A 24,418-nucleotide genomic window follows, 5' to 3' on the forward strand; every position below is an offset into this window, starting at 1 on the left:
TTTATTCAAAAAATACTGTCCCAATTTTTCATGTCACTACCAAAACATTGAGTTTTTAGTCTCTGGGTGGAGTCTTGTTTTAGCCACACCCCTGCTTTTGAGAGTAGGAGGTGAGACACATCCCCTCAAATCAGCAATGAAGTAGGTAGAAAATACATTTTTACCAGAAAATGACACAAAAACTCCAACAATAAAAGATCATATATAATATCATTACTTTCACAGTAACTTACTTAGCCATAAAAAACAAAATAACAACAGTATACTTTGAATTCAGTCACCTGTATAACATGATTACTTTGATATAGCTTTAGTCTGCTGCACACTTAAAATAACAAGTGTGACATGCGATCAGAAAGCAGACACTTGTGGTTAAGAATCAAAAAGGAAACTTTACTTGGATTGTCACAGAGAGTAGTCAGGAGGCAAGAAGAGGTCAAGTCTAGGCAAAACAATAAAGGCAATCATAATAGATAAGGGCAATGCAACGCAGAGTCCATAAAACAAGCAAAAAAGTCAAAAACCATAAGTCCAGAAAACCAAGTAACAGTACCAAAAGGGGAAGTCCAAAAATCAGGGTCCAAAAAGATCAGGCAGAAAGTCAGAACAAACACAGAATCAGAAAAGGAAAAATCACACAGTAAGACATGTAGACTGGCAATTCTTCACAACTAACCTATGTTAAAGCCCGAGCTTAAATACTAGCTACGTTAGTCATGTGATAAACAACACAGCTGTGTAGAATTACAACCCCAATTACAATGAAGTTACCTTGGGTATCTCTACTTTAACTCAAGTACATGATTTGTGTACTTCATCCACCACTGGCTTTAGACATTGCCGGAAAAAAAATTAAGGGAACTAAAATGATGAATTCTCTAATAATGTGCAATAGTCTGTTGTTTCCTGTAGTTAGATTTTTAACATTTTAGGTGTTGGAGGACTTTTATTTTACAACGTCCCAACTTCATTGGAATTGGGGTTGTAGTATTCCGGTGATTGGGATATCTGAGAGGAGGATGAGGAGAGGTCCAAAGTCATGTGACTGTGGAGACTAGATAAACTCAAGATTGACATGCCAGATTGTGGGTGATTGTATCTAGGACTCAGGAAATGCTTGACTTTACTTCTTTATTAGGTGTTAATTTTAACTACAAGCCACATGTGAAATTATACAGAGAAACTGAAGTCATGCAGTAAAAGGCAACAATACAGCTCATTATAAAAATGTGCAATACAGTTTATTTTGAATTTGGTAAAAAAAGTCTTAAAGATTTTGTCCAGTATGTACATGAAACAGTAGTGAGTAACAGAAACCTGGGTCCTCCGGTAGCTCCTGGCCTTTTGAAGGGTACAGATTCAACATTTAATTTCTAGTGTATAAAACTATGTTCTTTCTTTCATGTGTGAATCTGTAAAAAGCCGTAGAACAAAAGACTACATATATATAAAAGAGAAAAGAAGTTCAAAATCAGTTTTAACTTGCTGGGAAAGGTACTGCCCAATGGGGACACAGTCTGTGAGCCCACTAAGGCAAATTTGAATCCACAGTGTTGGCATGGCAACAGTGAATTGTTCTCAAAAAAGCTGAGAGGTGTTACCTGATTTAGGGTATGTCACAATCAAAGTGTCTGTATCTTGAAATTTGAAGCTCATGGCATACTGGAATGTCTCCTGTGTGTGCAGATGTCCAGGGAAAGTGATGCCATGAAAGGTCTCTGCAACATCTAGTCGATCCATGTCTGTGCTGCTGTGTGTCTGAGAGGAAGTCTAGACAGCTTAAATACTTCCTCAGTGCGGGGGTAGATGCAGCTCATACGCCAGACAATTAACACAACTGTTTATTTTAGGAAAGTACTAAAGTGAATTAATTCCAAGCAATTACTTGAGAGTCAGGAATTTCTAGTCCTCTTAGAGCACTTCACAAACCATTATCACTTCCTTTTAGATAAGCTTCCTCTTCCTTACAGCACAAATCTCTCTGTGAAATGACATTTGATGTCGCAGTGCAGTAGCCGTGACATGCGTCTTCGTCTGACATGTAGTGGTGACTCATCTTTGAAGAAGAAGTGGTCAGTTCAGAGTCACATTTACACAATTTTAACGTTTCTGAAAATGTAATCAGGCAAGACAACCATCAGACAAGTTGGGTTAGTATTTATAGACTTCTGCCTCTTACATTTTGCCCTGGTGCTGCAAGTTTAATATGGATAACGTGCAATAGTACACCATACAGACAAAAGTATTGGGACACACCTCCTAATTATTGAGTTCAGGTGTTTCAGCCACATTCCTTACTAACAGGTGGGTAAAATTATGTACATAGCTGTCTCCATAGACAAACACTGGCAGTGAAATGGTTTATACTAGCTGTTAGCTAGCATAACGTACCTGAAGCTACGTACCATTATCAGCTCAGCTGACATCTCGGGTATATGTACTGCAGGACACCTAATTGATGGAGGCTAGCTAAATAAATTGCCCCTTAATCAGTAGACAGTACCCCCATCCCTTTATGCATGGTAGCCAGCAAGCACACAATCTGCTTTATCCACCAAACTAACGTTATAGGAGAATAACCCCAGCTACAGCTATAGCTACATACCTGAAGCTGCGTTAGAGGCGGCATTAGCTACCTGCTTTGCCCACTCGTGAACCAGCAGACATCACAGGCGCTCCGAAATAATCCTACATTTTATCATTAAAATAGCCATACAGTCATTTTCAAAGGCAAAGTAATCACAAAGTTAAATTAAAGTGTAAGATTCTCTTTAACGCCCCCAGTGGACATCTGTTTCTCAAAAGTGCAGCAAAACGTACTTGAGGGTACGTATTTGTGGCTCTGCAAAAAAGTGGTCGGAAGTACATATAACCCGTGAGACCAGGTAGAATTTTTGATATGATACTCATACTAATGGCCCTGCGATGGACTGGTGTGTGTGTGTGTGTGTGTGTGTGTGTGTGTGTGTGTGTGTGTGTGTGTGTGTGTGTGTGTGTGTGTGTGTGTGTATGGACTGTTCTAATGAACGACATTATGATATCTTTAACGTGAAGTTAAAATATTTTGATTAAGATTAGATAAGCTAATTTTTTAATAAAAAAACTTTATTTAAAGAAAACTGTCCCAATTTTTCATGTCACTACCAAAACATTGAGGTTTTTGTCTGTGGGTGGGGTCACATTTTTTAAGTTTTAGCCACACCCCTGCTTTTGAGAGTAGGAGGTGAGATGCATCCCCTCAAATCAGCAATGAAGTAGGTAGAAAACACATATTTACCAGAAAATGACACAAAAACCTCAACAATATAAAATCATATATAATATCCAATGTTTTAATACTTAGTGTGTCCACAGTTGGCCTTTATTACAGCTTCCATTTATTTCTCATGATTCAAATAATCCCAAACACATTCAGCGATGTTGAGGCCTGGACTCTGGAGTGGTCAGCTTATTATTCTGAGAACATCAGCAGCTTCTTTTTTATGTGTTTTCTTTTCTCAGTAGTAACTTCTTGACAGATTGACACATCCTTTCAGACCCATAGCATTATTGATGTTACATCAAACCTTAAATAATTTAAATTCATTTAATGGCACTATTTGAAATGATCAGTTCATCATGATACCATTTATCATGATTGGCCCCTCCCAGTCCTCCATGTGCTTTTGTTTTCTTTTGGTCTGGTTCCTGTGATTCCTTGTTTTGTTTCTTCCTGGTCCTGCCCCCTTGTTTCCAGACCCCTGTTGTATTTCAGCCCTGTGTTAGGCTGCTGGTCTTTGTTTGGTCTTTGTATTGTATTGTTTAGCGTCATCCTTCCGGCCTCTGTTGTGTGTTTTTCCTGTGTTTATTTTCATCATGTCTGTCCCTCATTCTCTCCATGTTGGCTCATTGACCCTGGACTGTCTAGACCCTGATATTGGATTTGCCCTTAATAAATCTCACTTCTCTTCGCATATGCGTCCCCAGCATTACACCATTCAAATGAACATAAATTACTTAGAAATAAATGTGGATCAATAATAAATATTAATAATAAAGGATGAAAAAATCTTGTGTTATATTTAAAGTGTCTCGTGTGCAGCATCATCCTTCATATAAACATGAGCATTATATAAAGTTATATGATTCTACAGCCATTTGTAGTAGGGGTGAAATTCTCAAGTTCTTAATGTGTCGTATCTGTTGTACATCACTATTGGTGCATCAGTGCCCCAGGCCTTGCGTTCCTCTGAACTGTATAGCTTGGTTCCGTCAAGAGAGAAGAGAAAAGCCAGCGGTTGAAGCGCCTCATGGTGGGAGCACAATTTAACCCACAGCACGTCTATTTTAATGTCTGTCTTCTCCATCCATCACTTGCCTGATTAAAGCGCTTGTGCAATTAAAGTGAAGTGCCCTCTGTCCATTAGTCTGGAACCTTTGTACAAATTAAAGCATAGATACCTGTTAATAAGCCAAAGCAGATGCAGGAGATGTTTTGAAACAGCAATAGTGCCTTAAGATGGCTAATGTCTGGAATATGACATTATGTCTGCTCCCAGCTAGGCTAAATTTACGCCCGGTATCAAAGGAGCAGTGTTGAAGATTTAGGTCCAATTCAATTTCTTCTTTTTACCCCTACCTCTTGTTTTCAAGTGTCACCAAGGGGTAGTGGTTGAAATCTTGCCCTGCAAAATGGGACAACCCTCAAAAAAAGAAAGAAAACAAAACAAAAAAGAAACACTGCTTCATTAACAGCTACTAGCGGTGCTCTGCAGGCGACCCAGCCCATCTTCAGTGATAGCAGAGAAGGGACCTCACTGCTGGGTTTTAGTTACATTTAGGGCATGACATGCTGTCAAAGAGGGGTTATAAGACAATTATTAACTATTGCCCTCAGCTAATTCAGCTTTAGTGATATGAAGCTGAAGTCAGTTATTCACCATCTTCTTGTTCGAACTTTCCTGTTCCACTTTAAATGGTGCAGCAGTTACATTCTGCTGCTTCAGGCGTCATTACTGCTGGACTATTTAAGGTGGAACAGAAAAGTTAGCTAGCTAGCTACCAAGACATTAGCATGCTTGTTTTTATGCTTGCTATGAAGAAAACGGCCATAACACATTGAAACGACATTAAACTAAGAAAATACAATGGTTATCGTAATTTTTTAACAGTGAAAATACTTACATTTGTGGTTTTCTTTGGTCGCTCGCACAGTCATCTTGCTGGTTTTTCTTTTTTTCTCACAATACTCTGTTTGGAGTCCTCCGTTTGCCGTGCCATGTAGCCCTAACACTTTGCCCTACCCCTCTATCTCAACAAAAATTGGGACACACTAATACTAGACATGAACACTCAAAACAGAGTGCTAAGGGCTAAGTGGTAGGGACGAGGGGTGAAATAGGATTGGGCCTTAGTGCTATCTATCAATGATTGCAACAGACTGAATATCCTTCACCTTCACTTACAGTGGCCATCGGGTTTTCTGCTGTTGCCTGTCACGATTTCGTTTGCTTCTTCATGTTTTCTGATTTTTGACAGGGATTCACTTGCCTTGCTTTTTCTTGTGCTTAATAATAACTATTATTTTCCTTTTGTCAAAGTTTGGGTTCTCACAATACAAAATGGTTAGCCAGTACCGGCAGCAACTATGGATTCTTCTTCTTTCTACGTCTTCCAACCAGTGCTTTAGTACCATGTAAAACTGTGAAAATGGAAAAAATTGTCCGTTGTGGTGTAAAAAAACCCAAAAGGAGTTTTGCCAGTTTATTGGAAAAAAACGCTGGACAAAAGTTTTTATAATAATGAAGAAAATATGAAGAATAGAAATCAAGACAGAAGAATCATGCTAAATATGAAAAGTTTAACAAAAGTGAATAATAATGCAAAAAAAAAAAAAAGGCTTGAGAGCCTTAAGGGCCTCCATCACCCCAGTAAACCTGAGTGTGGACTCGGGTTCACTCTTTCTCCCATCTCCCAAGACAATGAGTTCCCGCTTATCTCTCCAAGTCTAAACTCTCTGTGCTCCTGCCAAAACTGACCTCTTGAGGTTTTCCCAAAATAATTTATAACAACCCTGCGTGTCTGAAGTGACCTCCTTCACTCAATCAGCATTAGCCAGAGAGAAAAGCATTCATTGTCAGGGCCTACAGAGATGAACAACCCAACTGCACACTTAGGAAACATACATTGTAATACACCTAAGAACATTGTAATACCTGATTTTTATACTACCTAAAGCTACAGATGAAGTGTAATCAATTGAGGTGAAATGTGTGTGTGTGTGTGTGTGTATGATGCACAGACTTAATGGATGTGTGTGTGTGTGTGTGTGTGTGTGTGTGTGTGTGTGTGTGTGTGTGTGTGTGTGTGTGTGTGTGTGTGTGTAGGTGTGTGTGTGTGTGTGTATGTGTGTGTTGTGATGTGCAGACTTAATGGAGCCTAAAGTTGTATGTGACATCTCCCGTTCCCTTGATAGAAACAGCCTTGAACATCCTAAAGAAACCTCTAATCCAACTAATAACCCCCACCAGACAGACCCTCATCGTCAATAAGTGTTGAAATATCATCAGTTGAAGTGATAGTTGCCCCTATAATCTATGCATGGGTAGGTTTTCATGTAGGTATGTGTATGTATATGTGTATGTGTGTGTGTCTGTGTGAATAAGTATGGGTGCGTAGAGACTGACTCTGATAGTTTCCCTCGAGCCAGACCTTGACCATCACACAGATAAGCTCTAGGCGCAAAAGAGCATCTACACACTGGCATATATTTCTGATTCTTTTAAAATAACATTAAATAACCTATAGTTGGAAAGGCAAGAACCCCCCAAAAAATATATAGTTTGGTGGTCAAGATCCCCAGATCGCTTACAACCACCAAAATGAAGCTGCTGCTAAAAATTTGAATGGCACCCTCTAGAGTCAGTGTTTGGCTTGTCTGCAACTTTGTAAACATGGTGGCGCAAGTGGGCAGCCTCTATTGGAAGCGTACCCACTGTCTATGTAGATACGAAGGGCTCATACAAAGCCCTTAACGAAATAACGACAAACAAAAACACAAAGGTTCATAGTTACAGGTGACAAAACACTAATAAAAACATGGCTTTGTATTCATTACATGTCTTACATTTCTACTAATATATTCCACCAAATCTTACACACTGTACCTAAGTTACGCCTATAAAGTTAAGCCCTGACAGTTATGACTGATTTAGCTTAGGTCCTGTTGGTGCAAAAGGTCCCTGGTTACGAGCCAGTGCTTGCTGTGGCAAACTATCAGCTGTATAGGCATTTACACACAAGGTCATAAACATATTTATTTACATGTATAGCAATGTTACTCAGTGTGTCTATCACATTAAAATATGATCAAATAAGCCTTATTGAAGATTTGGGCTACCTTAAACACAAGTAAGCAGCCTGTTTCACAAGCTGACTTACTTTTTTATCTTCAGAGGCCTTGAAAAGGGCATATATGTTATGTCTCTCTGTATTGCAGATTACTTTGAAAAGCCGCAGGGAAAAAGAATGAAATAGCAAGTGCGTCAGAGAGAAACCAATTACCTAGAATCAGGTGCTCTAAGAGTGAAGGTAGAACACTTGAGAACACTTTATAGCTGAAGAAAGGTAAGATTCCACCAAAAGTGAGAGACTCATGGCTGACTAATATTGTAGGGACTTTGTGTTTCTGTAAATGCCTGCATGTGATGACTTCTGTAATGGAGTAATCATTGGTTGATACTTCTTGAAGTGCACGTTGCACTCTTTCACCTTGGAGGGATCAGTGCCATTGGTTCAATATGACAGCGGGGATTTTCATGCTGACTAACATTGGCCTCCTTTCTGAAAATATTAGACTGTGTGCTGAGACGCAGTGGAAATGAAGTGGAAAATTCACACAACTATAGCCAAAGGGCTTCATAAAATTCTACTGTTTCAGCTATGTATGCATGGCCACTGACACAGGTACTGGGGATGATACTGTTGCCGGCGCCAGATCTAGGGGTTATCTGGGCGTGTGGTACACAGGCCGGACAGCACCGTGAACCACTGTGAATCAATGAAGAAAGGAGACAGTGATTAGTGTCTCTTCCAGCCAGCGCCAGTTTATTTCTGCGCATGCTCAGAGTTAGTTAGAAAGTTAGTTTCTCCGATCGATCCATACTGACGCCAAAAGCGCCACCCACTGGCTGAATAGTGGAACTTTACCATATTTCAAATACAGAAAAAGCTGTTACCATGGCTATGAAAACAAAATGAAAATACAGCAAATTCAAATAAAGAAACAGGTGTGTGTACGTATGTGTGTGTGTGTGTGGGGGGGGGGGGGGGGTCTGTTCTTATTTAAACTTTAAGAGGCAATTTCTCAACCCTCTACAATACCATAGTCATGGATGTTGTCGCTTTTTGGCATCATTTGCTGTTAGGACACATTGTGAAGCAGTGACTATGTTTACATGCAAAGATTTTCGACAATCTGAAAGAATACATTTTGATTATGGATTAAGATGGAGGTATTTATTTACTCACTCTACTCAACAACCTGATGGAAAATCTCCACTTACATGCACACTATAAGTAATCAGATCCAAAATTATGCACATATATAGAGGACCACCTAGTGTAGACGTTACAATGACACCGAGCGTCACGTGAGTCCAGTCAGATTGAGATGAGCAGCAGTGAGTGGTGTTTTTAATTGATTTAAAATGATGTCAGACTCAGGAAAACATACTTCACATGTACTTATTAAAAGAAAGTGAGAGGATGACGTAGTGTTCTGAGACACATAAGCTGGACGCCCATCCAACCATCATCTTTAAAAGACTTCATCTCCTCTGCAGACCAGTTTCTGCTCCTGCTGTGTTGAATGTGAAAAACTTTCGCTATGATGCAAAGCGCATGCACAGAACGAACTTTCCAATTGGGAATGTAATAGGATACAGGTGTTATTACATGGTTATTATACTTCTATTTAACAGATTATTTACAGGATTACCCATCACGTTCAATCAGATAAAAAGTGTATTCTGAATGGCCTCAATAGTCTATTCTCAATAGTCTACTAGTCTATTCTTACATGGACATATTACGATTGAGCTATCAATTGGATTATTAACAGATTATTTGGCTGCATTACACAGAAAAAGTCTGCTTTCACAGCAAAATGTTGCAGTTGGATGCAAAGCTGTTGGTCACTTTCGACATACACTGTGTGGTTTTGGCCAGTATTACATACACAATTGCGAATACTTCCTCTACATGGGTAAACACACGTAGGCTAACAAAACAGAGGCATAAAATATATTTATAACATAGTATTATGTAGTATTATAATATAGTATTATATAATATACAAGGTGAGTCAAAAGTCACACACACACGCATTTTCTAAACCGCTTCTCCCTCAGGCTGGGTGCTGGAGCCTATCCCAGCCGTCATCAGACAGAAGGCAGGATACGTCCTGGACAGGTTGCCAGTCCATCGCAGGGCATCAAAAGTCACAGGACACCATTTTATTTATTTATTACTTTTATCTCTGGGGTTATCTCAGACAAGTTTTGTATGCTGAGAAAATCCACAACAAACACCACCTTCAGCACCGCATCGCGGAGGCTTGTGACAGCATAAAAAATAAAATAAAATAAAAACGTGTCCTGTGACTTTTGACTCATCCTGTACAGTATATTCACCATGACAAATGTTTCTAAACAGCACTAGATTCATGAGAAAAGTGAGAGGAACAGTTGCAGGAGAATTAAATGACACACATGGGATTGTTTAGCCAACACAAACACACAACCCTTTTACTGGGCTTCTCCACCACAGTGCCAACAGCAGTGAGAGAGAGAGACATACAGAGAGAGAGATGCTCTGAGGCTAGCGGTGGGGAGTAATTCTGATGTGATGTGAAAACATCCTGTCAGGGTTGGGGGGCGGGGGTGAAGGAGGGCGAGTGGTGTGAGTGTGTGAGCGAGTGTGACACAGAGACAAGCAGAACGACACGGGAATATAAATGAGCAGGGAAATAAGAGAGGTTACAGAGGATGGGTCAGACTTGGTCAGACAGAACTACATGTACATGGTCTTTAACCCAGAAGACTGTCCACTCTTCTCATCTCTGTGGCACACTCTCATGGGCACTGTGTGTGATAGCAGAGTGGATGCGTGCTAAAGCAGTGTTGACAGTCATGGCATTTAGAGCTTGTCGTCTTCCATCAGTGGCCTTCACAAATGGCCCACAGTGTCAGGGCCTGCACACACTCACGGCTACAAAGGTATAACCAGGGGAGGAAATCAGCCAGAACACACCAGAACCCTAATCCGGGAGTAAAAGCTGAGGTAGAATGGTGTTCTGGCTCAGATCTCAAAAACCTAGTCAACTACTTTCTGTACAGTACAGTTGTTCACTGAGCTGACCAACCTACAGCAAATACAGCACTGTTTTGAGCTTTTCATCTCTGGAGAGAACAAAAGGACAAGAGGGCATGAAGAGTAATGCCACTGCCAAAAGTGTTTTTGTTGTTGATATTGGTGAAACTGTCATTTAGAATCATCATAAGAGAGTCATTGCATACGTTTGTCTGCATTTTTTAAAGATTTATTTTAATGCATTTGCATCTGTTTATTCTTTGTAGTCATACCGAAAAGAAGAGTTGCAATTTTTCCAAAACTAATAACTAATTTGGCTTGGCAGAAGTTCTCATTATTAACAATATCTGCTTAAATGTTCCTTACATTTTATCAGCTGCCAAGAAAATATTTGCTTAGAGAAAATCTCTAGGGTCTTCTAGGATACTTAGATGAGAGGAAAAACGATGCATGTGGACCACCAGAACAAGAAATCATGGCTATGTGCTAACACATAATTGGGCAAGCCATAGCCTTGCCTTATATTGAGCCCACTTGATTTCTGATAAGGCCTGTTGCCACACATTGCAAGTTAGATCTTAATAAACAATGGCAAAAAAAAAAACAATAAAATTGCCAATTCTGCCACAACACATTGCAGCTTGCATGGCAAAAAACATGACATAACTAAAAAAAGAAAAAACTAAAAAACTCTGGAGAGAGTGAAAGGGGGTGAGGACATAACATAGCTGATTAGTGTAGCCCATTAAAAATAGGCAGATGCTTTATTTTGGTCTTCTAATTAACATCACGCATAAAGGGGACACAGTGGGGACATAATATATTATGTACTGAAACATAGTGCAGCATCAATTTAGTACACACTTAAAAAGATGGTTCTTCGAGGGGTTCTTTAGTAAAGGGAATGGTTCTGTTTAGAATCATGAATTCCCTTTCTTAATGAACACTGAACTAAATGGAGGTGAAAACTTCCCAAGAATTAAAAAAGTCGAGATAAGGATGAAAGTTATGTCCAATTCCACTCCAACTACACCAGGTCTCATAATCCAGACTGACACATTACATTGAACCATTTGTTTTCATCCTTCACTGACTGGCTGTAGGTGCTCATGTTGTGCTGAATGGCATATCAGTCGGAGATGGGAAAATCATAAACACTGAGTGGAAACAGAGCAGTGGATGGAGGCGGAGACGATGCTAGTGTGTGCTCAGTTTTCCTGACTCATGTTCTCCTGCTATCACCTGTCAGCCCCCTCCTACCAGCCTCACTACTGCTCGTCTATGTACACAACACATCATTCACACAAGCTTGCACTAAATACACACACACACACACACACACACACACACATGCACACATACATACAGGGTTTGGCTTTAGTTGTCACAACAAACTTTTATTTGGACACTACAGCTTAAATGTGCATACATTGCTTCATTTGTTTATTTAACATGGACAACACACACCTACCAGCATGATGGCCAAATGGCTTGTTTTCATCTGCCATCTCTGATGTCTGTGAACAAAACAGGGATTTATTTCATTTGTAAATCATTACAGAACAATGCAGTAAACTCTAAATGGTTTAATTGAGCATTAATTTGTTGTGTCATTTTACAAGTGCTCAATATGAACCTCCTCCAGCCGTACAGACAACATCAATGCAATGTTGAGCATGTCAGGTGTCGCTGCACTCAGAGCTCTTTCAGTGCAATTTCGGAGATCATCCAGTTTGAGGAACCAATGACGAACACTGAGCTGCAGGAATTTCACTGACCAAGAAAATCACGTTGCACAGTTATGACGGATTCACACTTATTGAAGCGGAGAACGCAGAACGCTTTCTGCTCAGGGGTCGCATCTCCTCGCAGACTGAAGGGAGCCATCTTCTGGTGACTGTCAGAAACTCTATGACCCCCTCTTTCAACTGATATGTGATTGGTTCTTAGCTGCCTCACGGATGTAAAAATATGGTGCTTTGAAATTGGAAGACTCTTTTTGGATCACCCTGTTTATACGCAAGAAACCCATAAAGCCATAAGGCAGCATTAAGGGCTACATAAGGAGAGACCACCTTTCATTTATGTGATTTCCATTAAGTGCAAGTTATTCATTTTTTGGTTTCGGATAAAAGAAGAAAATATATATTTTAAAAATAATTACACAGAATCCTCAACCTTTCAGTACTTAGATTGTCTGCCCTTTACCTTTATCACAGCTTCCAATATTTTCATGAGACTCGCTTTCAGTTTTCCAAAGAAATCTGCAGCAATCTTTCCAAAAAGTTCAGTCTTAGAAGTTGGTTGCACTTTCTGCATGGTCTGGACTCTGAGGGTCAGTCTATTGTTTTGAGAACACCAGAAGCTTCTTTGTTTGATTTGTAGATGTTCATTTGGTGTCTATTTTTTTGTCAGTTAGGGCTTCTTGATGACTAAACATCCTTTCAGACTTATAGTGTTGAGTTGTCTTTTCACAGTGGAAGGATAAACAGAAGGGTGGAGCTTGATTTTCTCCTCTCTATCAAAGATGAAAGCTTTAAATGCTGTTTATGACTTATTTAGAGTGATAAATGCATTCTGACGAATCTTATTTTATTCCCTCCTATTGCTATTAAAATGCATGTGTTTTAAACAGAAAAGAATCTTTCTCAGGGGTCAAATATGAGCAAATAAGACCACTGCAATTAACTGCGATGAACTACACAAAATAATGTGACTTGTGATTCATTATTTGAACCATATTTTGAGCCAAAGTTTAATGCAACCCTAGTTTTAACATGTTTGTGAACATATTTGATACTTTTGTATTCTCTGTATGACTGTAGCTAATGCTGCTGTTCTGTACATAATATAATCCTAACTTTAACCTCAGGAACCTACAGATAATCTTTGACCTTTTTCAAAAAAGGACCTTTCAATTTTTTGGTCTCAATATAGAGCACACTTGCATATAAATCATTGTTGTCTCATTGAAACATACCAAGTTTCATGTTTGTTTGAGCATCTGATAGGTGTCTTATCATGTAAATGATGAAATGAACTCTGTTCATTTCTGTTCATTCTGAAACTGATCTAGTGTAGTACAATAAAGTGGAGGACAATACATGAAGAAAGAAATAAACAATAAACAAACGTAAATACGTTTGACGAGTGGTGGACGAAGTACACAAATCATGTACTTGAGTTAAAGTAGAGATACCCAAGGAAAAATATTACTCCAGTAAAAGTAGAAGTTCCTCCCTTTAGAGTAAAGGTATGAAAATATTCACCTCCAAATGTATTTAAGTATCTAAAGTAAAAGTACCAAAAATGAATTATGTCCTGGTATCATTTTTGTAACAAGATTCGCTTCATGAATTAATGTTAGGTGAAAATCCTCCAGGGTCTCTCTTGGTAAACCAGTCTTTCAAATCCAGTCTTTCAAATCTGAAGTCAGGTATTTTTTTCTAATTTTCCCGATCCACCTAAACTAGTGCAGAATTTACATTCTGGCGCTTCAGGAGTCAATAATGCTGGACTATTTAAGGTGGACCAGGAAAATTAGTTTGCTAGTTACCAATACATTAGCATGCTATTAACGATTTTTTATGCTTGTTACGAACAAAACGACCATAATACATTGAAATTACATTAAGTTAAGAAAATACAATGGCTATCGTAATTTTTTAACAGAGAAAATATTTACATTTATGGGTTTCTTTGGTTGCTTGTGCAGCCATCTTGAGAAACCTCAGTTTGGAGGGCCATGTAGCTCTAACACTTCATCCTACCCCTCTATCTCAACAACAATTGGGACACCCTAACCCTAGACATGTACATGCAAAAGGGCTAAGTGCTAAGTGGTAGGGGCAAGGGGTGAAATGGGACTGGGCCAAAATAAGTGAATTAGACTGAGTGGAATAACGCTCTGCTTAACCACTGGTGGGCCACTGGCCCAAAAAGCCAGTGGGCTGCCAACTTTGCCATTAGTGAGTCAGTAGTGGCCCAGTATCCTCTTGCTATCTGAGTTTTAATATATTATCACAATATTGTTACAGTATCATTACACTAGCCTTGCAATAAGGTGTTTGATACAGTATAATCTACCTATACTGTAAATGTTTTCCCAGAACTCAACACAAGACACTGTATAAAGCTGTAAAACATGCTTGAAGTATCATATTGGCTTGAACACAGTACATCATTTTTAAATGACTGTAATTCATTATAGTGCAGGTTTGAAGATCAATGCTTAGAGCTGCAGTTTGAGGGTCACTGCAGCACAAGCTGTCCGAGGGCTTCTAGGAAAAGGTCCACTCCATACATAGGATCTCTGTGTTCCTGTGGACAGAAGTGAGAGTGTTTATGTAATCTTGCCTGCTCCATCCATCTAATTAACTCACACGAAAGTGCTGCTGCAGCCCAGGGAGCACTGACAGGAGCTGGAAAGAAACAGCAAGTGACACAGCTATGAATATTTTACACACTAAAGTGGTGCGAGCCTGCGAATTACCAGGCTCGATTAAAACAGGAAAAAAGTAGCCTGAAGTCGACTTTCTCAAAGTACACCAGTGTGACAGTGGGGATGCATTTACGCAGATAACCTTACCTGAGAGATTGCAAGCATTACAAAATGGAAGGCACAGTATGGCGTGTAATTCTCCTGAACTACTGTTATCTAATCTGTTAAAAGCGCAGGAGCAATGGGAGATTAAGCTAACACTTCACATGTACACAACAACAACAAAAGTATGAATTCAAACTTCTTAGAGGTCATGGGCTCTTAAAATGTCAGAGGAAGCAGCTTATTCTTTTCCCTCAGGCCCTGGTGGAGCATTCTTTCCATATTTTAAAGCACAGCTTTTGAAATAAATCACTTTTTTAATTTCAGGAGCTATTAGCACAGAGGTCAGTTATGTTGAGATGAAGTCAAGGTCAGACATATTTCTCCATATTTGTGTCGGCTTATTGCAGACGAAAATTAATTACTATCAAAATAGCTAGAGCTACTTGACAGTTTTGTTTGTAGTTGTATGCAAACATTTAGTCAAATTATGGCACATTTTATGTTTTATGTCTCACCCCCCACCCCAAAATTTCAAACTCAGCAATTAAATAGAAATTGTGGAAGCACTTTGTTTGGAGTGGTGGTTTGTAGCTGATTAATAAACTTTATATATAATAATATAATTGAACAGATTATCAGTAACATATGAACAACATATCAATGAAGTAGCTGTAGTGAAGCTTCTGAATACACTGAAGCAAATATCTTGTAGATGTTCTGTTGACACATTACTTACGTTAAGTAGATGTGTTGTTAATATGTTACTTCAATTATACAAAGCCTAACCTTATTCAGAATCTAACCCTCACCTGGGCCCTAATCCTAACCTTGACCTTAAACTCAACCCAAGACCTAATCCTAACCCTTGTCTTGGCCCTAACCCTCATCCTGGACCTTAACCTCAACCCAAAACCTAATCCTAACTCTCACCCTGGCCCTAATCCTAACCCTGACCTTAACCTCAACCCAAAATCTAATCCTAACCCTCATTATGGCTCTAATCCTAATCCTAACCTTAACCTCAACCCAAAACCTTTTCCTTTTATCTTTTATAACCATATATTTTGTGTGTTTCCTGTACTGAGGCAGGGTGTGTTGGAATTTTACATTTTACCCAACATTTTTTATGGTCTTTTGTCAGTTCTTTTAGATGAATTTAGATTAGGTGAAGATGGATTTGTCATGTCTCTAGCCATGTTAAGCATGAATCATCATTTTACTTCAAAGTGTGAAGGCAAATATTTGCTTTGGTTACATTGCTAAATAACGCCGGCCCTGGCATATTTGCTTCTTTCTCATTATGATTGTACAGATCACTTAAAGTAAGTATGTGTACGAGGTCAAAAGCTCCAGGATGTGTGTGTGTGTGTGTGTGTGTGTGTGTGTGTGTGTGTGTGTGTGTGTGTGTGTGTGTGTGTGTGTGTGCGAGTGATGGCCAGCCAGCAACAGGAAGCTAGCTGAAACCACAGTAGCTATTAGTGACAGACGTGCTGTCTCAACAGCTTCCTACCCAAGGTTTAGCTTGACCCCACTGAACGTTTGTTAGTGTCTTTCTGTGCCAATGAAATTAATTGTTACCTTTTAAGGCACAGGTTTCCCCCAACTTATCATATATATAACCCAGTTTTTTCTGCCTGCAGCCAGAGCACTTCTGATCTGGCATGCGAATGCTTGTATCTGTTTGCTCTCAATAAATGTCACTCAAAGGCTCCACGTGTCTGAGTATCTGATTAACTGATTTTACCACGACAAAAGGCTATAAATTCTTGTTTTTTCCACAATCGTTAATGAAAATATAATAATGTTTACCTATCCAAAATGTCTTGTGAATTTTGATTATGAATAGTATGTATTGATAGTTATTGACAGATTAATCTCAGCTAGTTAAGAGGTTTTAGGGTATTGTACCAAAATGCACTATGATTTTCAATTTACCTTGATTTTAGAGCTAAAAAGACGCCCCAGTGAAAACTCCTTGGCACCTTCACACAGAGCAGAAAAGGCAGTTATCCTATAAACATAGTATATTGAGGGCAGTTTATTTAAAGGTGCCCTTTCAGAGTTCTACAGAGCGCAAGATGTTTAATAATGCATAGAACATATAGTTTTCTTTGGTGGAGTGGACAGACAAATGCATGACTTTGACATGATGACACATTGAAGTGACATTCTGGAAAAATTGCTTGATTAACCAAGTGGACTTAACTTGATGTCCAAGGCAAGCTGTCATGTGACTGATAACAACGCATTTCCAGCATTGGTTCAATATAAAATATAAATGAATTTTCACTTTCCCATTAAGGTCACTTACAATTTCATTCATCCCATTCGATGAACATTGTATTTTCATATAAAAGTGTTGTCCTTGATGTAGACTGGGCACTTCAATAAGCTCATACAATCCCAGGCTTATGACATACTTATTACATACTTATTATTCAGTAACTTTTGCCATTTAAGAACACATACTTGCATCAACACTCAATGCCCATTTTATCACCTCCATTTAAGTTGTTAGCCCCCTTTTACCCTTTTCTTTAGTGGCCAGGACCCCCAAAGTACCACCTCAGATCAGGTATTGTTTTAGTGGTGGATCGTTCTCAGGATTGCAGTGACCTGACATGGTGCTGGTGTGTTAGTGCATGTTGCGCTGGTCTGAGTGGATCAGATACAGCAGTGCTGCTGGGGTTTTTCAACACCAGTTTCAAAGTTGGACTGAGAATAGTGCAGCAACCAAATAGTCCATGCCCCACCTATATGGAAAGTGGTGGAGCTGATAAAATGGACAGTGAGTGTAAATGCAAGGAGGTGTATTTAATGAAGTAGCTGGTCAGTGCATACATTCACTTAGCCTTATCTGTAACTTATCAGTCTATGACCAATTTGCATTAGCCATCCTCTAGCCCATTATCAGTGGTCACAAAACCCTGGTAACACAGCTGTGCTGGAGACACTGTAATTGTATGGTAGTTAAGCAAAGAATCTGCTGGTGTTCTGAGAACAATTCATTGACCACCTCATACATCAACATTGCAAATGCGTTTGGGATTACTTTAATCATGAGAAGCAGAAAATGCAACAAATTGAACTTCGAATCTGAAGTTTGGAGGATGGAAGCTGCAACAAAGGTAGAGAGTGGACACACCAAATACTGAAAATTTTGATATCATATTTAGTTGTTGTGTCATTTTCTGTTAAATATAAATTTTCTCCTATTTTCTGTCATTGAAAAACGAATGGCTTGTAGTAAATGGTGGATTTCGGTGTAAATTAGACATATAAAGAGTGGTCTCAGAGTTTTGAACATTACTATATGTTATTAAATATAGGTTTGATGTATCATCCATGTAACAGTGGGGAGCGATGTTGATCATGTGCAGAGACAAGCGAGATTTATTATGGGCAAATCCAAAATCAGGGTCAAGACAGTCCAGGTTCAAATGGCCAATGCAGAGAGCAGGAGGGACAGACATGAAAAAGAACGCGGAAATCCAATACTGAACCAAGCAAGCAATACATACACATCAAACAATCAGCATAATCAAAACATACAAACAACAAAGACCAGCAAAGACAAAGGGCAAACACAGGGCTTAAATACAACAGGGCCAACAAGGGATCACAAGACACAGGTGGAAACACACGTGGGAACAATCAGGGGCGGAGTCACTAAACAAGGTGGCAGGACCACAAAACCAAAACAAAGAACACGTGTGCTAAACCAAAACACAACACGAACACATGGACAGGACTGGGAGGGGCCAATCGTGACAATCCAATTATACTACTCTTTATGATCTTTTATTCATTTATTTATTTGATACAAGTACAGTTCCAGTATGATTGTGCATCCTTAATGTATTTATAAAAGAACAAGACAAAGAAAATGCACACTTCTTCAAGTTTCAGATTTATGTGTATAGTGCTTTTTACAATGATGTTGTCACAAAGCAGCTTTACAAAAGTTTGAAAACATAGTTATAACATACATCCCCCAGTGAGCAAGCCAGAGCTGACAGTGGCGAGGAAAAATTTCCTCAGTCTGGAGGAAGAAACCTTGGGAGGAACCAAGACTCACAAGGGGAGACCCATCCTCCTCTGGTCAAACAGTATTTACATTTTAATAAGCTAAATACCAAATAGAAGCTATGAGGATCTCTGTTTGAACACTGGATGGTAAAGCTTTAGAAACTGCACTGGTAGAGGCAGTCTCTGACTGAGGCAGTTTCTGACTGAGTCTTTATGAAAAGTGGGAGTGAGCTGAAACAGTCCCATATTATGCCAATGCTGGTACATCTGGATGGCACAGTGATGTAACTGAGGGTGTTGCAGTTGACACAAATGAACAGGAGAGCAGGTTGGTGATGGTGAGGAGGAGGCCCTGATGGCCAGTCTTCCAACAGCTTTCAGCAGGATGGGAGGGCAGTCATTATCTCAAATTAGTTCTGCTCAGGAGTATGACTGTAATAAATGTGATTTCCCCCAGAGTGTGGCTGGTGACGCCGGCAGATCTAACTATAGCAGCATAAACTAAAAGGAGAGAACCAGAAGGTAACATAGATATGACAGTACCCTGAGACACTGGGATCCCCCCACTCCACCATCAACAAACCCGTGTGAAGTGGTGGGTCAACAGCACCAACATCTCAGTTTACCATAAGCCTCTATGTCCATGAACCCCTGGATCTCCTGCCTTTATCTAAAGGGGAAGGCTAATTATCAAAAGCTATACTAAACAAGTATGTTTTCAGTCTAGACTTAAAGTTTGAGACTGTGTCAGAGTCCCAAACATTAACTAGGAGATTATTCCACAATGTGGGGGCTTTGTAAGAAAAAGATCTTCCCCCATTGAAGTCTTCTGAATTTTAGGAACCAGTAGAAAACCAGCATCCTGTGATCTGAGTAAACGAGGCGGTTCATAATGGGAAATAAGATCTTGCAGGTACTCCGGTGAGAGACCATGCAGGGCTTTATATGTCAATAAGAGAATTTTAAAGTCAATACGGAATTTGATAGGAAGCCAGTGTAATGCTGATAAAACTGGGCTGGTGATCAAATTTCCTGGTTTTAGTGAGTACTCTAGCTGCAACATTCTGAACTAAATGAAGTTTATTTAGGTTCCTGTTGGAGCATCCTGACAACAATGCATTACAGTAGTCTAGCCTTGAAGTTATAAAGGCATGTACCAATTTTTCAGCGTCACGTAGGGATAACACATTTCTTAACTTTAAAATGTTTCGGAGGTGAAGAAACACTGTCCTTGTAATATTACCTGTGTGTTGATTAAACGTTAGATCTGAATCAATCGTCACACCAAGATTTTTAGCTACTGAACCAGGTACTACAGAGAAGTCAGCAAGATTTAACATTAAATCTGAGCATTTATTCCGAGCAGCCTTTGGATCAAGAAGGAGAACTTCTGTTTTATCTGGGTTTAAAAGAAGGAAATTTTGCAGCATCCAGTTTCTTATATCTTTTACACAATCTTCTGTTTTATTTAATCTGGTATTTATCATCTGGTTTGGCTGATATGTACAGCTATGTATCATCAGCATAGCAGTGGAGACTAATTCCATGTCTATTTATAACTAAGCCTAATGGTAACATGTATAACGTGAATAACAGAGGACCTAAAACAGACCCTTGTGGAACTCCATATTTCACTTTTGTATAATTAGATGATACATTATTTAATTGTATGAACCGGTCAGGGAGGTAGGATGTGAACCAGGATAACGCTATTCCTCTAATTCCAACCATGTTTTGTATTCCAAGAGAATAGTGATCTATAGTGTCAAAAGCTGCACTTAGAAAGAGTAGTACCAGTAGAGATATGTGGCCTTGACCAGAGGAGAGAAGAAGATTGTTTGTTATCTTAACTAGAGCCGTCTCTGTGCTTTGGTGGGGCCTAAAACCAGATTGGAATTTTTCATTTATGTTGTTCTTATACAGAAAGGAACAGAGTTGCTGGGCTACAGCTTTTTCTAAAATAAGCTGCAAATAGGTCTGTAGCTTGACAATTCGCTGGGGTCAAGATTTGGCTTCTTTATCAAAGGTTTAATCACTGCGTTTGTGCCACGCCTTCGACCGTCTCTGACGGAGGACTGGACTCAATCTCCCAGGGCGCTCTGGGAGATCACATGACAGAGCACGGGCGCTCGGACTCCATCTTAGCGGACTCCAACTCCCAGAATGCTACGGAGGATCACATGACTCGGCGGCGGTCCTATCAGAGATCGCAATCCCCGGACTACGGACTCTCGCACCTGCGCCTGGTTACATTGCTGAAGCGCTAGTGTGTAATAAGCACAGGCTAAACACTTGAACGTTGCGAGGTATTGTGTACATGCGATCACTGAGCGGGCTACTTTGGTTCTGTCTGACTTATCGACCCGCTGTTACGTACTTTCCGATCTAGATTACTGCCTGACCCTTTATACTCTCGCTTCTCCGATCTGACCTGTGTTTGGGCATCTCTGCTTGGACCCCGACTTCGAGTTGGGTTTTGCCCTTTTGGATTTATCTGACTTCTGTCGCGACGTCACAGCTTGAATGGTTTGGGTACATGACCAAGGCTAAGAGAAGAATTAATTATTGTTAAAATGGGTTTAATTATAGCTGGTAGTACTTGTTTAAACAGGTTTGTTGGAATCATGTCAAGTGTGCATGTTGCAGAATTTACATTTACATTTACATTTCCAGAGCGACTTGGAAGAAGTGCTTTGTCTATCTAGAGAAAGTATCTTTGCTAGTTACCAATAGCTTAGAGAAAAGACAGTCCTGAGCTCAGATACTGCTAGAAACAAAGTCACTGTAGATACTGAGAGAAAAAGGAACAGAGCTTAACACAGAACTGTGTGCCATTCAGTGCAATACAATTACAATTTGCTACAATACACAGTGCAATACAATAAAATATATATAAGTGCAGCGTATAATTCAGTGCTCGTTTAAGCGCTGTGTAAAGAGATGAGTCTTCAGGCTGCGTTTGAAGACGGCAAGAGACGCTGCTGTTCGGACGGCCAGTGGGAGTTCATTCCACCACCTGGGCGCCAGTACAGAGAACATTCTCGACGCTTGTCTTCCACGCGCGTTGAAGGATGGCGGGTCGAGCCGAGCTGTACTCGAAGCTCGAAGGGCTCGTGGTACAGTTCGAGATTTCACCGTTGCCATCAAGTAGGTAGGGGCTGGTCCATTTTTGGCTTTGTAGGCAAGCACTAGGGTTTTAAATCTGATGCGTGCAGCTACAGGGAGCCAGTGAAGGGAGCGTAGCAGTGGGGTGGCGTGGCTGAACTTGGGCAGATTGAAGACGAGCCGTGCTGCCGCATTCTGGATGAAAACGTTTGTTCCCTGGCCGGGAATCGAACCTGGGCCGCGGCGGTGAGAGCGCTGAATCCTAGCCACTACACCCAGCAGGGAGGATTTGAGGAAGATATCGTTTTTTTGTAATTCTGACTGCTGAAGCGGACAAAATGTTTCCAGTCTTTCTTCTATAACCACATTTTGCGTTGTTTCAGCCAAACCAGATGATGGGTAGGTTACGGGTATCGGTTGAACTTTGTCTAATATTCTTGATTGAAGGAAAAGCTACGGTTGATTAAGTCTGGAATGATTTCAGTGAAGTGTTGAGCTGTATCTGGCGTTATTGAACGCTTCATGTAATGAAAATATATATATATGATTTTATATGGGTGGTGTGTATATACATTTTCACTAAGACCTAGTTCATATGAAATTAGGCAATGATCTGAAACTACTGAAGTTTGTGGAAGAACAGTTAGATTATGTATGTCAACACCAAATCTAAGGTGTGGTTACAGTAAAGTGTAGGCCCTACTACATTTTGAGTAAGGCCGACAGAGTCTAAGATAGATGAATGCCCTTTTTCATGGATCTGCTGTGTTCTCAAAGTGAGTATTAAAATCTCCTGCAATTATTACTTTCTCCGCACTCGCTGCTAGGTCTGCAACAAAGTCACTGAATTCCTTTAAGAATTCCGAATAAGGTCCTGGTGGCCTATGAATACTAATTAGGTTAAGTACACTATTATTTGTGGTAGGATTGGTTATGTTTATGAAAAGAATTTCAAAAGAAATCAGAAACACAGTCTCACTTTCAATTATGTCTAATGAATTTTTGTAAATGACACCACCTCCTTTGCCAGGTAAGGCTGTGTATGTAACTATAACCTACAGGGAAATATTCATCAGGTTTAATCCATATTTCTGTGAGACATAATACATCAATTTTATGATAAATTATTGTGTCATTTACAATGAGAGCCTTAGAGTTGAGTGATCTTATATTAAACAAACCTAACCTTAGTTCAGAGATGCTGCAGTTAGACACTGGATCTGATATTTTTATATTAAGTTATTTAAACAAACTGATGGAGACTTTCTAAGTTTGTGTGTAATTCAGGGCAGGGAAACCGTCTCGATATAGTTATACCTGGGTGACGTCTCAATGCAGTGAGCAGACAGTCGGTTTAGCCTGTTTGTCTGCTGCCTGGTCCCGGCTCTGGACAGTCAGCAACTATCTATCCTGCTCTGCTGACTAACTAACAGACTATGGGCTATGCTGCACGATAGCAGAGCGGCACCCTCCCATGTGGGGTGAACACCATCCCACCCTACGAGACGAGACTTCCCCTCAAACTTGGACCAATTATTTATAAATCCCACATGATTTTCTGCGCACCACTTGGACATCCAGCAGTGTAGCGCCCAAACCCTGCTGTAAGCTTCAGCACCCCGTCGTCTTGGAATAGGACATCGTATGCTCTATTTTGACCACCCATTTAATATTACTCTTAGTGACTTCAGACTGTCGCATACAAATATCATTGCCACCGACATGAGCCACTATCCTCAAATATCTATTCTTTGCTAAAAGCTTAAGGCTGCTGCTAATGTCCAGCGCCCTGGCTCCTGGTAAGCAGATAACTCTAGCTGCTGGTGCCCCTAAAGCAGTAGCTAGTTTCACGTGTCGCACAATAGAGCTTCCTATAACCAGAGCACCTCTGACAGGCTCCTCGGTGGGTGTTTCACTGAGTGGAGAAAACCTGTTTGACACGTGAATAGGTGGAGTGTGGTGCTCAGGTGGGCTACCTTTAGCTTTAGCTTTGTTACTATGCCGCCGAGACGTCACCCATTCGCCCTGCTGCGGGGGCTCTAATGCCGAGTCGGTGGGGCACTAACTCTCCTTGAGGCACCTGGGTTAGATAAAACTGAACTCTGCTCTGTATCCCTGATTAAGCTCCGGGTGCGCACCTCTAACTGATTCACCTTCTCCACCAGAGTACTTCTCACAAACTGAACCACTATTGTTATCACTGGTGGTGGAGAGAGGATTATCACTATACATGCCACAATCCACACAAGTAAAGACAGCCATAGTAGAGGATAGAGGTACTTACTTCTTCAGTGGATTTAAATCTTACCACCAGCTTTCGTTGGAAAGCTAAACTGTAGTCTTCACTCTCTGTAGGAGGTAATCCTGTGAAAATAGCCTGTAAGCGTC

The 24,418-nt window shown here is 40.1% G+C and overlaps 1 pseudogene; it reads right to left on the reverse strand.

The window, feature by feature from the left end:
* Nucleotides 1–23,424: 23,424 nt before the first annotated feature.
* LOC119265254 lies at nucleotides 23,425–24,292 on the reverse strand (annotated as a pseudogene).
* Nucleotides 24,293–24,418: the final 126 nt, after the last annotated feature.

This window comes from Pygocentrus nattereri, chromosome 15, assembly GCF_015220715.1.
Source record: "Pygocentrus nattereri isolate fPygNat1 chromosome 15, fPygNat1.pri, whole genome shotgun sequence".
In the NCBI taxonomy this organism is placed as follows: Eukaryota; Metazoa; Chordata; class Actinopteri; order Characiformes; family Serrasalmidae; genus Pygocentrus; species Pygocentrus nattereri.